A 10,009-nucleotide genomic window follows, 5' to 3' on the forward strand; every position below is an offset into this window, starting at 1 on the left:
TCGTCAAACAGAACTGTCAAGGATCCCCACCCTAGAGTGCTTTTATGGTGCTTTTTCCGCCCACCATGCATGAATACATGGATAGCATTATGCTCCTTCCTTAGTCTTCTTATTCAAAGGCTGTGTCATTAGCTTCATTTGTGTCAAATTGCGAAGCATCGCTAAAAGTCATTGTTTTGCTTCTTTATTGGGGTAGGTGGTGCAAAGTTATTTTGCTAGTTTTATTCCAGTATTTCATGAAGTTTTTAGTGTGATATTTTCGATTTATAATCTTATTTCAATAAGATTATAAATCCATTCCAAATATCTTGAGAACCGTTATTAGTAGCGATTTTTACCAAGAGACATTTTTTACGTAAAAAGGGCGGAAATGTATATTTTTTCACTCAATAGTGTGATGCAGGTACGAACGAAAAGTTATTACTCTCAAAACAGTTAAAACTTTATTTTTTATGTAGGTTGCGCCCTCTACAAGTAGGAGTCATACAGGGATCAAAATCGAATTTATCATGTTAAAAACCACTCAGACATCAATTTTCAACCAAATACAGACACGTTAGTTCAGAAATTATTTTGAAAAAAAAATGAAACTTCTAGAGCCAAAACGAAGCCTTTTAGCACTATACACGAACGTTTTTACATATTTTTATATGTAAAAATAATTAAAATACTCAATTATTTAAAAACGTGAAATGAAAAAAAAGGCAATTAACTTTTAGAGTATTTATTTCCAAATTCCGAAGTTCACTCATACTGTAAAAAAGTTCCAATACTACTAATAATAATTATTCCGAGAATTATTCCCACTTAAAAACTATCGCAGCGCCGTGCGGTTGGTCCTTGCCCTGGGCTCTTTAATATATGCCCCTCCCCTCCCACACAACGATTACGAGAAATATCAAGATTAGTGCCACTGAATGAAAATTCTTCCTTCCTGTACTGGCGCCCATTGACAAGTGCATCAGTGTGGTCCAGTAGTAGTGGTGGTGGTAATCGTTGCTAATCCTATACAGAATACACCGGCATTACATGCACAGAGATAATCTAACTGAGTCACCGTATCTTCGAAGTTCCTTTTTTTTAGTGAGAATACGAATCGGTGACTCCCAGGAGCTTGAAAGAAATTTCTTCGAAAAATTCTGTAGTTTTGTGCGATATGACGAGAATAGCGTTTAGGTAGACTTTTTGGTTTAGATCAGGATAATTAGTGTAAAATTTCATAATCCTCAGTGTTCAAAAAGCTACTTAAATTATAGTAATATTTTAGTGTACCGGGTGCGTCTCGAAAGTGGTTCACCCCTATAACTTTTTTATTTTTTTAGATGAAAAAAACGAGATTTGGTATGTTAGTATATGACATAAATTAGCACTGATTGATGCATTCATTTGTTTTCGGTCACTTCCTGTTTCACCGGAAATAACTACAACTTTTGATTTTTAAATGGCACCCTCGGTATTTTTTTACTTTTTTGATAGAAAATGACACTCTGAGTAGAATGACATATCATATGTCGACTTTTGACATTCTCACTTTAAAAAAAGGTGTATTTTAAATTTCAATCTTTAAGTGGCTGCGTTAAAAACACTTAAGGAAAAATAGATTTGATCGTCTAATGTTTTTCCTGTCTTGTCCGGGCCGATTAAAAGATGCCCAAATCGTATTTTTAATCATATCTCAATTTTTTCAAATGGTACAAGTGGAATTAGTATATTTGGAAAAAAGCATTTTTTACAAATAATTTGGTACCACTTTACTTTGAGTCAAATTGTCTTTATGAACCTCGTGTTACAATTTCAAATAAACCATATGTGAAAATGTCAGAAGTTGACATATGATACGACATTCTATTCAGAGCGTCATTTTCTATCGAATACGAGGGTGGTCTCAAAAGTTTCCGACCTAACAAAGATACAAGACATTTTTTTTGAATATTTTATTTTATTTTTCAACATAGTCCCCTTGTAACTCTACACACTTTTCCCAGCGATGCTCCCATCTCTTTAACCCGTCCAAATAGTACTCGGCGTTTTTCTCTGCAAAATAGTGGTTCACGAAGGTGATTGCCTCTTCATTTGACGAAAATCTCTGTCCTCCGAGCGCAATTTTTAAATGAGGGAACAAAAAGAAGTCGCTAGGGGCTAGATCTGGTGAGTAAGGCGGATTCAAACCGTAATTCGTGGATTTTCGCCATGGCAACCGCTGAGGTGTGAGACGGTGCGTTATCTTGGTGAAACAGGATTTTCTTTTCTGTAAATGTGGCCGTTTTTCCGTAAGTTCTGCTTTTAGCTTGTCAAGTAATGATGCGTAGTATGCTCCTGTGATGGTTTTTCCTTTTTGAAGATAATCAATTAAAATAATTCCATGACTATCCCAAAAAACAGTCGCCATTACTTTCCCAGCCGAAATAATAGTTTTTGCTTTTTTTAGAGCCGGTACTCCCTTTGCCGTCCACTGTTTGGACTGTATTTTTGTTTCTGGTGTATAGTGGTGTATCCAAATTTCATCTACAGTAATTAATCGACGCCAAAACTCAGATTTATTGCGCCTAAACTGCGCTAACATAGCTTTGGAAATGTTCATACGAACACGCTTTTGGTCTAACGTGAGCAAACGCGGCACCCAACGCGCGGACAGCTTTCTCATGCCTAAATCTTGATTTAATATGTGACAAACACGTTCTTTTGATATGTTCATAACCTCTGCTATCTCTCTCACTTTAATTCGGCGGTCGTCTAGCACCATTTGGTGAACTTTGCGATGTTATCGTCGGTAGTTGCAGTTTTGGACGTCCCGAACGTTCATCGTCTCCCAAGCTCTTACGGCTACGTTTAAATTCAGCTGCTCAAAATTTCACTGTGGTAAATGATTGTGCAGAGTCCCTATACACAGAATCCAACTCATTTTTAATTTGTGTAGGCGTATTGCCTTTCAAAACCAGATATTTAATGACAGCTCGATACTCGATTTTGTCCATTTTCACAAAAACACTGACATCAACTCACTTAAACGACTGTTACATTTACATAACAACCTGTATCCAAAATGGCTGAAACTTTGGTGAATAACTGTCAACAGATGAACAATGAAAATTCACTAGCTTTTATCTACGAGTGCTACCATCTTCATGTTGAAGTCGGAAACTTTTCAGACCGTCCTCGTAGAGTAAAAAGTACCAAGGGTGTCATTTAAAAATCAAAAGTTGTAGTCATTTCCGGTGAAACAGGAAGTGACAAAAACAATTGAATAGGTGAATTAATCCTAATTTATGTCATATACTAACATACCAAATCACAGTTTTTTATCTGAAAAAATAAGAAAGTTATAAGGGTGAGCCACTTTTCAGACGCACCCGGTATTATGGTTCTTTAAAATAACAACTTTTCTTTCTGAGTGTTCGTTTACATATGGGCTAGGCTTTGGCCCTTTTCTATATGGCCTGTTTGACATATATGGTCTGTAACATATACCGTTCATTCTACAGAGAGAGCATCCAATTTTTTTTTTAATTAATAATCCATGATGAATAATATATTATGTCCAATCCGCCCAATAATTGCCAAATCTTTTTATAAATCTAGTTATAAATATTATAGATAGGGTTAACTGACAAGTTTTTTTAAAATTCCGGACGTATAAATGAAAACGTCTAATATTAAGCAAGCAAAACAGTTCTTTCGGTCCTTTCTAAAGGTCTCTAGGAAATAAATCCCTAAAACCAACTTGTTTCCGGCCACATCGGCAACCCCGCTAAATATCCCGATCCGGCCGCACGTCACCCACCCCGACCGGACCGCCGGCGCCGTTGCCGGCTCCTCGCCTCCGTACGACGGCGACGTCGGTCTCGGAACCACCTGTGGGGGCAGCCGAGACGCCCGGACCGCCGGACTAGTCCGGGGCGCCTACGCGCCTCCTCCGGAATCGAGCGGACCCCCGTTATCCCGCGATTTGGGGGTCGAGGGGGACATTCCGGACGGGAACGGTATAGTAGGTGGCGAGGCCCCGCGCTGACGTAAACGCGCGGGGAGTAGAGGGGAGGTCAGGCCAGAGACAACGGCAAGCAGACGAGCGAGGCTTTTGAGAAATATTATTTTATTAGTCGCTGTTGGCTTTTACGAAATTGAATATTTAATTCTATGGGAATGGTATGATGGGGAATTTTTTTAAGAAAGTTTTTTCATACTGCAGTCTCCTCTATTTTGCATTACTATATATTGCCTCATTAAAAATTAGCACTAATTACAGAAAGATTAAAAAGGATAGAACGTTTCGAGACACACATAAATCTATTTCCAAAATGTCTTTTTTCTCGAAATTTGCATATTTTTAAAAATTTTTACTCAATACAGGGTGTCCCAGAAATAAGTGCAAGTATTTTAACTGGCAGTTTAGTTCGACTCAAAGTATATATTATTATATTTAACAGGTTGCCTCGTAGCTTTGAACCAATCACAGTAGTTGGCGCGATTTAAAGTCTTTATTCATTTTCTCTAATTTTGCTGACATTTTTAAGTTCAAGCAATATTTGTATTCGAAAAAAATAGTTTTAGCTTTTTACCTTGAGTTCGACCCCAGAAACATGCCCCAAAAAAAAAAAATGTTGAAATTTTTAAATTTCTTCTTGGCATTTTCTGGAAAATATTGAAAAACTTTTGAGTGCCGCTTGTTCAGTTTGCGGAAATTTGTATGAATGTATTTTGTGCCAAATACACGTGTAAGTATAGTGCTGTCAAGAATCGCAGTCAAATGAAGTGTTATTGTTAAGTGAAAATTGCGGTTTTAGGTAAAGTGATAAAACAATGCTCTAACCTCACTACATCGATCTGATATCTATCGGAGTCCCGTTTTCTAATGTTAGGTAAGTTTTTTTACTTTTCATCTGAATTTCCAAGGGTCCTTTTCGAACTGGATGGCCTGTGTCCATCAGCAGTTTACCATTAGATGAAGAAGTATGATTCTTGAGTTGGGGGTATAAATTCATTATTAAATAACATTATTATCATCAAAAGAATATATTAAAACCAAATTATATCGAGAAAACTTTCCTGGACTGGGTCCTTTCGAACTGGATGGCCTGTGTTGACGTATTCAAGGATGGCCTGAAATTGACGTATTCAAGTCGTTTTAAATCATTCTAGTCGATGTGTCAACACTGGGCGTCGAACAAGCTGAGATTCTGGTAATTGCTTGGTATTTTTGGCTGATTATCTATTGCTACCGGCGCGGCGGCTCTCAAAATGTTGCCATTATTTTTAAATTTTCTAAGTTAAATAACTCGGTTATTAGCAATTTATTTTAAAAATGCTAAAGAGAAAATATGTGCTCATGACTGGGTCCTTTCGAACTGGATGGCATGTGTCCATGGATCAGCAGTTTACCATTAGCTGAAGAAGTAGGATTCTTCGGTTGTGGGGTATAAATTCATTATTAAATAGCATTATTATCGTCAAAAGAATATATTAAAACCGAATTATAACGAGAAAACTTTTCTGGAGTGGGTCCTTTTAAACTGGATGGAATGTGTCCATCAGCAGTTTACCATTAGCTGAAGAAGTGGGATTCTTCGGTTGTGGGGTATAAATTCATTATTAAATAGCATTATTATCGTCAAAAGAATATATTAAAACCGAATTATAATCAGAAAACTTTCCTGGACTGGGTCCTTTCGAACTGGATGGCATGTGTCCATCACCAGTTTACCATTAGCTGAAGAAGTAGAATTCTTCGGTTGTGGGGTATAAATTTATTATTAAATAACATTATTATCATCAAAAGAATATATTGAAACCCAACTATAACGAGAAAACTTTCCTGGACTGGGTCCTTTCGAACTCGATGGCATGTGTCCATCAGCAGTTTACCATTAGCTGAAGAAGTAGGATTCTTTGGTTGTGGGGTATAAATTCATTATTAAATACCATTATTATCATCAAAAGAATATATTAAAACCGAATTATAACGAGGAAACTTTCCTGGACTGGGTCCTTTCGAACTGGATGGCATGTGTCCTTCAGCAGTTTACCATTAGCTGAAGAAGTAGGATTCTTTGGTTGTGGGGTATAAATTCTTTATTAAATACCATTATTATCATCAAAAGAATATATTAAAACCGAATTATAACGAGAAAACTTTCCTGGACTGGGTCCTTTCGAACTGGATGGCATGTGTCCTTCAGCAGTTTACCATTAGCTGAAGAAGTAGGATTCTTTGATTGTGGGGTGTAAATTCATTATTAAATACCATTATTATCATCAAAAGAATATATTAAAACCGAATTATAACGAGGAAACTTTCCTGGACTGGGTCCTTTCGAACTGGATGGCATGTGTCCATCAGCAGTTTACCATTAGCTGAAGAAGTAGGATTCTTTGGTTGTGGGGTATAAATTCATTATTAAATAGCATTATTATCATCAAAAGAATATATTAAAACCGAATTATAACGAGAAAACTTTCCTGGACTGGGTCCTTTCGAACTGGATGGCATGTGTCCTTCAGCAGTTTACCATTAGCTGAAGAAGTAGGATTCTTTGATTGTGGGGTATAAATTCATTATTAAATACCATTATTATCATCAAAAGAATATATTAAAACCGAATTATAACGAGGAAACTTTCCTGGACTGGGTCCTTTCGAACTGGATGGCATGTGTCCATCAGCAGTTTACCATTAGCTGAAGAAGTAGGATTCTTTGGTTGTGGGGTATAAATTCATTATTAAATACCATTATTACCATCAAAAGAATATATTAAAACCGAATTATAACGAGAAAACTTTCCTGGACTGGGTCCTTTCGAACTGGATGGCATGTGTCCTTCAGCAGATTACCATTAGCTGAAGAATTAGGATTCTTTGATTGTGGGGTATAAATTCATTATTAAATACCATTATTATCATCAAAAGAATATATTAAAACCGAATTATAACGAGGAAACTTTCCTGGACTGGGTCCTTTCGAACTGGATGGCATGTGTCCTTCAGCAGTTTACCATTAGCTGAAGAAGTAGGATTCTTTGATTGTGGAGTATAAATTCATTATTAAATAGCATTATTATCATCAAAAGAATATATTAAAACCGAATTATAACGAGGAAACTTTCCTGGACTGGGTCCTTCCGAACTGGATGGCATGTGTCCTTCAGCAGTTTACCATTAGCTGAAGAAGTAGAATTCTTTGATTGTGGGGTATAAATTCATTATTAAATACCATTATTATCATCAAAAGAATATATTAAAACCGAATTATAACGAGGAAACTTTCCTGGACTGGGTCCTTTCGAACTGGATGGCATGTGTCCATCAGCAGTTTACCATTAGCTGAAGAAGTAGGATTCTTTGGTTTTGGGGTTTCTGAACTTTTGACCAGATCTACCACACCTTAAAATACTTGCAGTTATTTCTGGCAAACATTGTATAAAAATAAATTACGGCCTTTTTATGCTGGCCAACTTATAAGCGCAATTACTAAATAAAGAAGAATATACGTGCCAAGTAAATGACGTATCGCCAAAAGTATCATCGATTCTCATTCCCGTTCTCCTCAGCCGTTCCTGACGCCGTTTTTTTTTTCGATAGTATGATATTTTTCAAGATCGTATGGTACTTTGATGCTTGATTGATGATTTTTTTAAAAAGAAATCTTTTAATAGTCTTTTTTCAACATTAAGCAAACACAACGCAGCACAATAATAACGTAACATAACTAGATAATACAAGAAATCCTTCAGTACGCTTCGAAGAAATTGCAAATTCCCCTTTGTAACATGACTAAAGAAACTTCACCAAGCTTCTGGGAATTCCCCGTTGGCCAACTGGCACGCGTTACGTCACTCTTTGGCGCCTCTGAGCGGCAAAAAAACACGAATAACGGCATTGTGGCGCTAAGCGCCGCGTTGCATTTGTGTGTGAGTGTGGTGGAATAATAGTAATGTTTCTACCTCCCACCATCACACAGCTGGACCGCACTGCACTTGTTAATGGGCGCTAGAGAAGGAAACGAGGATTCAATGGCGCTAATCTTGATTGAAGTGTGAGGGCATAAATTAAGGAGATCAGGGGCAGAGACGTATTGCACGAACGAGTGTTTTAAATACAAATAATAGTCTCTGTGTTCGAAATAGGAGGTGCGTCTCAAAAGTGGCTCACCTCTATAACTTTTTTATTTCTTCAGATAAAAAACGAGATTTGGTATGTTAGTATATGACAGAAATTAGGATTGATTGACGTATTCAATTGTTTTCGGTCACTTCCTCTTTCACCGGAAATGACTACAACTTTTGATTTTTAAAGGGCGCTTTAGGTATTTTTTTACTTTATTCGATAGAAAATTAAATTCTGAATAGAATGGCATATCATATGTCACCTTTTGACATTCTCGCTTTATAAAAAATCGCATTTTAAAATTCAATCTGGAGTGCCAAGGGGCTATGGTAAAAACACTAATTCTTCGTCAAGAAGCCTTGGAAAAATAAATTTGATCGTGTAATGTTTTTAGTGTTTTGTCCTGGCCAGTTAGAAAATGCTCAAATCGTATTTTTAATCATATCTCAATTTTTTCAAATGGAACGAGGGTGGCTCATTAGCATATTTGGAAAAAGCATTTTTTTACGAATAATTTAATACCACACACTTGGTATTTCGAGTCAAATTCATCGTTACGAACCGCAAGTTATAATTTCAAATAAACCATAAAATGCGAAAATGTCAAAAGTTGATATATGATATGTCATTCTCGTTCGAGAGGGTGCCATTTAAAAATTAAAAGTTGTAGTTATTTCCGGTGAAACAGGAAGTGACCGAAAACAATTGAATACGTCAATCAATTCTAATTTATGTCATATACTAACATACCGAATCTCGATTTTTAACTAAAAAAATAAAAAAAGTTATAGGGGTGAGCCACTTTTGAGACGCACCCGGTATAGAGTATTAATCTCAAATATTCCTTTATAATTATATTCTAGTTTAATCAAATTGGCATCAAAAATATATAAACTAGCACAAACGGAGCATATCTTCTTAATAACCTATTATGCACTTTTTGAGTCGCACCTCAGGTATGCCCTTCCATTCTGGGGTACGTGTTGTGCGACTCAATTTGACCGCATTTTCAGGCTCCAGAAGAGAGCTGTTCGATATTCACTGGGACTAAACAGCAGAACTCATTGCCGGGACTTTTTTAAAAAATTAAAAATATTGACTCTTCCTTCCTTATTTATATTTGAATCCGTTTGCCTAATACGTAAACATGTATCAGCTTCTCAAGAAAGGCCATCTCACACTTATCCACTCAGGAACGCGGGAGCAAGATCTTTATCTACCTACCCCACGCTCAGAGTTAGTTAAAAGTTCAATATTATACAACTCGAAAAAAATGCACAATCACCTGCCATTTGAAATCAAATCCATAACATCATTTTTTTCATTTCGCAAAGCATTGAACTCTTATTTACTAGACAAGGCTTTCTACGCCGTAAATGAATTATATTTTGAAAATCAAATTTGATCATGTAAACACTGGTCTAATGTTTGCTATTGCTATATTTACTAATGACATCGAAATGAATTTATTTAGAGGTCATGATATTTTACTATAAACTAGCTAAATATTTTTGAATATTATTTTTATTTTTTTGTTCTTTGACATTATAAACATTTATAAATATTTATTTTAACAATAAGACTGACAATATTATTTGTATAATGTTTTGTATTATTTTTTGTTTGTTTGTTTGTGTACCTTGTTTTTTTTTACTTTGTTTGTTAGTTTACCTTTGTCTACAAATTGAAAAATTTTTTGACAATAAAGGCATTTATTTATTTATTTATATAACCTTTTTCAAAAAGTTAACAAACAAGGTGGTGATGGTCGATTTTTCAGCCAGAGATCCAGAGACTACTTTTCAAGTAGCAGACCGAGCTTGGAGAACAGTGCAGTCATTATCGGTAAAATAGTTGCGTGGTTTTAATAATGTTTTATTGTTTCTCTTCTTGATTTTGTAATTTTTATGAA

This window comes from Sitophilus oryzae, unplaced genomic scaffold (genome assembly GCF_002938485.1).
Source record: "Sitophilus oryzae breed Bouriz unplaced genomic scaffold, Soryzae_2.0 scaffold_227_pilon_pilon, whole genome shotgun sequence".
NCBI lineage: Eukaryota > Metazoa > Arthropoda > Insecta > Coleoptera > Curculionidae > Sitophilus > Sitophilus oryzae.